The sequence below is a fragment of the Hemitrygon akajei genome, chromosome 30 (assembly GCF_048418815.1).
Source record: "Hemitrygon akajei chromosome 30, sHemAka1.3, whole genome shotgun sequence".
NCBI classification, from domain to species: domain Eukaryota; kingdom Metazoa; phylum Chordata; class Chondrichthyes; order Myliobatiformes; family Dasyatidae; genus Hemitrygon; species Hemitrygon akajei.
This window is the reverse complement of record NC_133153.1, coordinates 10,237,101-10,243,553: the sequence shown is the minus strand read 5'-3', so window position 1 is coordinate 10,243,553 and position 6,453 is coordinate 10,237,101.

The window sequence follows — 6,453 nt, the reverse complement described above, 5'->3', positions numbered from 1 at the left end:
CCAGCCTTTAGGAAGCATCTGACCATCCTGACATCGGACCCATCTGCTGTCAGTGATCAGTACGGCTGTCCGTGGGCTGCAGGAATCGTTCCTACCCATACTTGACTTTATCCCACCCTTAGACTCCTCTGATTCACCCCGCACCAAACCTCTCTGTTCCACCCCTCTCATCCTCAGTCCTCCAATCCCTCAACCTCATTCCTGTCCCTCCCACTCAATATTTTGTCTTCGCTGAATCCCCTCCCACATTCTTCAGACTCCGCTCCTTTGACCTCAAACGTTTTACAAACAAGTTCAAGGCCATGCTTACGTCCATATAATTTCATTTGAAATCTATATTCTGTAGAGCTGTAGATTCATGCAGAGGAGAAAAGGCTCTTCTGCCCATCAGGTGTCTGCTGACCACCACACTATTACTCTAATCCTGTATTCATCCTCTTACTATTCCTCCCACATTCCCATCAACTCCCCTCACATTCTGCCACCTATCCACACAAGAGGGGCAATCACCACTGGCCAACTAATTGTGGGCGACACGGTAGCGCAGTGGTTTGCACGATGCTTTACAGCGCAGGCGACCCGGGTTCAATTCCCACTGCTGCCTGTAGGGAGTTTGTACGTTGTCCCTGTGATAAGGTGGAGGGTCTGGTTTCCTCCCACAAACCTACCAGTTGGTAGGTTAATTGGTCATTGTAAATTAGACTAGGGTTAAATTGGGGGATTGCTGGACGGCATGGCTTGAAGGGCCTGTCCTACACTGTATCTCAATAAGTAAATAAAATCTAACAGTCTGCGCATCTTTGGAAACAGGAGAAGCCATAGGGAGAACATCCAAACTCCACACAGACGAGCCCCAAGGTCAGGACTGGACCCGAGTCTCTCGTGCTGCTCTGCGAACTGCACCACTGCTGCCCTAAAGAGGAAGAGAATTGACCCAAGCTCTCTTTGAAGTGTCCCTGCATTAGCAATGATAGCAATGAATTGGACATTTTTGGCAGGAGGTTATTCTGCGTTGTAAAGAGTGACTGATTTCCCTGTACTCTCAAATCTTTTTGAGTATGCCCTCGGTTCCCTCCTCCCCTGAGGGAAGCATCCCTTCCGGAATTTTCCTGTGAAGGCATCAGACTTGGAACTTAGAGCCCTTTGTGTTAAAGGAGGTGCAAGCAAGTTGCAAGTGTGAGTATAATTTGGAACTTGCTTCCTGAGTTTAACACCTTTTGCAAGCACAGGCTGAGTTAGAGGCTGTGAATCTTCATATGCTACAAAAATGCACTGACAGTGAATTTCAGACTTTTGTCTTCTGACTCTAAACACCAGATGAGTAAGTAAGTAAGTTTTCGGATTTTATCTCATTTCTGTGTTTATTTTCTCTCTAACCGATTTCTGATGAAGGGCTTTTGACCTGAAATGTAATGTTAACTGTGCTTGTCTTCCCACAGATACGCCTGACCTGCTGCATGTTTTCAGCATTTTCTGATGCCTCTTTGTTCACACTCTACCTCTTTCGACAACAGTCATGTGCTCACATTTGCCTCCCAAATCTTGGATTCCTCTGACAACTTGACCCTGTGGTCTACACTACACAGCAGGGTTTCTGTGGCTCTCCTGACTACTACGTTACTCACGTTTTTAAGTGACCACAGATTCTTCCTTTGATTTCCAAATTCCTGGGCATCTCTTGGCACCAAGCCAATACTTGTATTCTGGGCTAAACTGGCCTACCGTGTGAGACTCGGTTGCTGTGTTTGAAGAGCTATAAATATAAAGGTAACATTGCATCTAAACTCAGCCACGGTTGCTGTGCTTTGCACTGTCAGCTGGTTCGCTTTCTGCCAAACCCTGACCTCACTTCTGACTTTATAACAGTTCACAGCTTCTGAGAGTCATTGAGTCCTATAACACAGAAATAGGTCCATTGACCCATCATGTCCTTGTTGTCTACTCCACTTAACCGCATTTAACTGCATTACATCCGTAGCCATCTACGCCTTGTCTAGATGCATCTTAATGTTGGGAGCGTCTGCCTCCACCACCTCTTCAGGTGGAGCATTCCAGATTCCAACGACCTTCTGTACGAAAACATACCCTCAGGTTCCCACTAAATCTTCTTTTCTCACGTTGAACCATTGGCCTCTTATCTTATACACAAGGGGGTGCAGAAATTTTTAGTATCCACCCTTGTCTATCCTTCTCATAATGTTATATGCGTCTGTTAGGTCAACCTTCAGTCTTCTCTCCTCCAAGGGAGAGAAATCAATCTCCCCCTTGCCTATTCAGTCTCTCCATGTAAGTGAAATGCTCCAGTCTGGACAACATCCTGATGAACCTTCTCTGCACTTTCTCCACAGATTCCCTGTAATGTGATGATCAAGTACACACAGTACTTCAGGTGTGGCCTACCTGATATTTTACAAAGTTCTACCCGTGTTCTTAGTTCCAATGACCTTCCCAGTTCTATTTCCTCTTCAGTCCTGGGGTTGGACCCACAACTTCTGGATTCTTGGTGACTTCCAGTTTCCACTATCATTGTAATTTTTCTGCTACATGACTCTGAACTATTCTGGGTCTTCAGCACTTCCACTGGTACAACCTCTTTGAACAGCTGGACTGTGTCAGTGTCTACTTTTATAGATGCACAGTGGAGAGTGTCCTCATGTGTGGAGAAACAACATTGTTCAGGGATGGAAAAAGCTACAGAAAGTGGTGGTCAGAGCCCCGTCCATCGCAGGAAATCCCTCCCCACAAATGAATACATCTGCATGGAATGCTGTCACTAGAAAGCTATGTCCATCATCAAAGACCCCCACTATCCAAGCCATGACCTCTTCTCACTTCTACCATTGGGCAGGAGGTACAGAGCTTCAGGTCTCACACCACTGGGTTTGGGAACAATAATTACCATCAGACTCCTGAACTAGTGTGGTTGACATCACTCCCCTTGACTCTGAACTAATTCTATGACCTGCAGACTCTTTTTTTGAGGCTTTTGAGGCTTTGACTCGAGAGGCTTCGACAAGAAGAGGCGGAGAACGAGCTTCACTCTAAGTGAGGTAAGGCTGGGTAAGTTCCTTTCAAAGGAGAAAGTTTCAAAAGTTGAGGCAAGTATTGGGTAGGTCATGGCAGCTGAGATCGGCCCCATGGTTTGTTCATCCTGCAGCATGTGGGAAATCAGGGATACTTCCAGTGTCCCTGACGACTATGTGTGCAGGAAGTGTGTCCAACTGCAGCTTCTGGCAGACCGCATTGAGCGTCTGGAGCTGTGATTGGATTCATACTGGAGCATCCGTGATGCTGAGAAAGTCGTGAATAGCACGTTCAGTGAGTTGGCCACACCGCAGGTAAAGGCTACACAGGCAGAAAGGGAAGGGGTGGCCACTAGACAGTGTAGCAGTCGGCAGGTAGTGCAGGAGTCCCCTGAGGTCATCTCCCTCCTAAACAGATATACTGTTTTGGATACTGTTGGGGGAGATGTCTCATCAGGGGAAGGCAGCAGCAGCCGAGTTCATTGCACCATGGGTGGCTCTGCAGCACAGGAGGGAAGGAAAAGGAGTGGGAGAGCTATAGTGATAGGGGATTTGATTGTAAGGGGAATAGATAGGCGTTTCTGCGGCCGCAAACGAGACTCCAGGATGGTATGTTGCCTCCCTGGTGCAAGGGTCAAGGATGTTTCTGAGCAGCTGCAGGACATTCTGGAATGGGAGGGTGAACAGCGAGTGGCCGTGGTGCACATAGGTACCAACGATATAGGTAAAAAACAGGATGAGGTCCTACAAGGTGAATTTAGGGAGTTAGGTGATAAACTAAAAAGTAGGACTACAAAGGTAATAATCTCTGGATTACTACCAGTGCCATGTGCTAGTCAGAGTAGAAATAGGAGGATATTTCAGATGAATACGTGGCTTGAAAAATGGTGCAAGGGGGAGGGATTCAAATTTCTGGGGCATTGGAACCAGTTCTGGGGGAGGTGGGACCGGTATAAACAGGACGGTCTGCACTTGGGCTGGACTGGAACCAATGTCCTAGGGGGGGTGTTTGCTACTGCTGTTCAGGCGGCTTTAAACTAATGTGGCAGGGGGATGGGAACAAGTGCAGAGAGACAGGGGTGTAAAATGAGGGTAGAAGCAAAAAGTAGTAAGCTGAAAAGTAAAAGTGGCAGGCAAGCAAATCCAGGGCAAAAAGCAAAAAGAGCCACTTTTCAACATAATTGTATAAGGGCTAAGAGTGTTGTAAAAACAAGCCTGAAGGCTTTGTGTGTCAATGCGAGGAGCATTCATAACAAGGTGGATGAATTGAATGTGCAGATAGTTATTAATGAATATGATATAGTTGGGATCACAGAGACATGGCTCCAGGGTGACCAAGGATGGGAGCATGCAAGGATATTCAATATTCAGGAGGGATAGACAGGAAAGAAAAGGAGGTGGGGTAGCATTGCTGGTTAGAGAGGAGATTAACGCAATAGAAAGGAAGGACATTAGCCTGGAGGATGTGGAATCGATATGGGTAGAGCTGCATAACACTAAGGGGCAGAAAACGCTGGTGGGAGTTGTGTACAGGCCACCTAACAGTAGTAGTGAGGTTGGGGATGGCATTAAACAGGAAATTAGAAATGTGTGCAATAAAGGAACAGTAGTTATAATGGGTGACTTCAATCTACATATAGATGGGGTGAACCAAATTGGTAAGGATGCTGAGGAAGAGGATTTCTTGGAATGTATGCGGGATGGTTTTCTGAACCAACATGTCGAGGAACCAACTAGAGAGCAGGCCATTCTAGATTGGGTATTGAGCAATGAGGAAGGGTTAGTTAGCAATCTTGTTGTGCGAGGCCCCTTGGGTAAGAGTGACCATAATATGGTGGAATTCTTCATTAAGATGGAGAGTGACATAGTTAATTCAGAAACAAAGGTTCTGAACTTAAAGAAGGGTAACTTTGAAGGTATGAGACGTGAATTAGCTAAGACAGACTGGCAAATGATACTTAAAGGGTTGACGGTGGATATGCAATGGCAAGCATTTAAAGATCGCATGGATGAACTACAATTGTTCATCCCAGTTTGGCAAAAGAATAAACCAGGGAAGGTAGTGCACCTGTAGCTGACAAGGGAAATTAGAGATAGTATCAAGTCCAAAGAAGAAACATATAAATTAGCAAAAAAAAAGCGGCACACCTGAGGACTGGGAGAAATTCAGAGACCAGCAGAGGAGGACAAAGGGCTTAATTAGGAAAGGGAAAAAAGATTATGAGAGAAAGCTGTCAGGGAACATAAAAACTGACTGTAAAAGCTTTTATAGATACATGAAAAGAAAAAGATTGGTCAAGACAAATGTAGGTCCTTTACAGCCAGAAACAGGTGAATTGATCATAGGGAACAAAGACATGGCAGACCAATTGAATAACTACTTTGTTTCTGTCTTCACTAAGGAGGACATAAATAATCTTCCGGAAATAGTAAGGGACCGAGGGTCTAGTGAGATGGAGGAACTGAGGGAAATACATGTTAGTAGGGAAGTGGTGTTAGGTAAATTGAAGGGATTAAAGGCAGATAAATCCCCAGGGCCAGATGGTCTGCATCCCAGAGTGCTTAAGGAAGTAGCCCAAGAAATAGTGGATGCATTAGTGATAATTTTTCAAAACTCCTTAGATTCTGGATTAGTTCCTGAGGATTGGAGGGTGGCTAATGTAACCCCACTTTTTAAAAAAGGAGGGAGAGAGAAACCGGGGAATTATAGACCGGTTAGTCTGACATGGGTAGTGGGGAAAATGCTAGAGTCGGTTATCAAAGATGAGATAACAGCACATTTGGAAAGAGGTGAAATCATCGGACAAAGTCAGCTTGGATTTGTGAAAGGAAAATCATGTCTGACGAATCTTATAGAATTTTTTGAAGATGTAACTAGTAGAGTGGATAGGGGAGAGCCAGTGGATGTGATATATTTAGATTTTCAAAAGGCTTTTGACAAGGTCCCACATAGGAGATTAGTGTGCAAACTTAAAGCACACGGTATTGGGGGTATGGTATTGATGTGGATAGAGAATTGGTTGGCAGACAGGAAGCAAAGAGTGGGAGTAAATGGGACCTTTTCAGAATGGCAGGCAGTGACTAGTGGGGTACCACAAGGCTCAATGCTGGGACCCCAGTTGTTTACAATATATATTAATGATTTAGATGAGGGAATTAAATGCAGCATCTCCAAGTTTGCGGATGACACGAAGCTGGGCGGCAGTGTTAGTTGTGAGGAGGATGCTAAGAGGATGCAGGGTGACTTGGATAGGTTAGGTGAGTGGGCAAATTCATGGCAGATGCAATTTAATGTGGATAAATGTGAGGTTATCCACTTTGGTTGCAAGAACAGGAAAACAGATTATTATCTGAACGGTGGCCGATTAGGAAAAGGGGAGATGCAACGAGACCTGGGTGTCATTGTACACCAGTCATTGAAGGTGGGCAT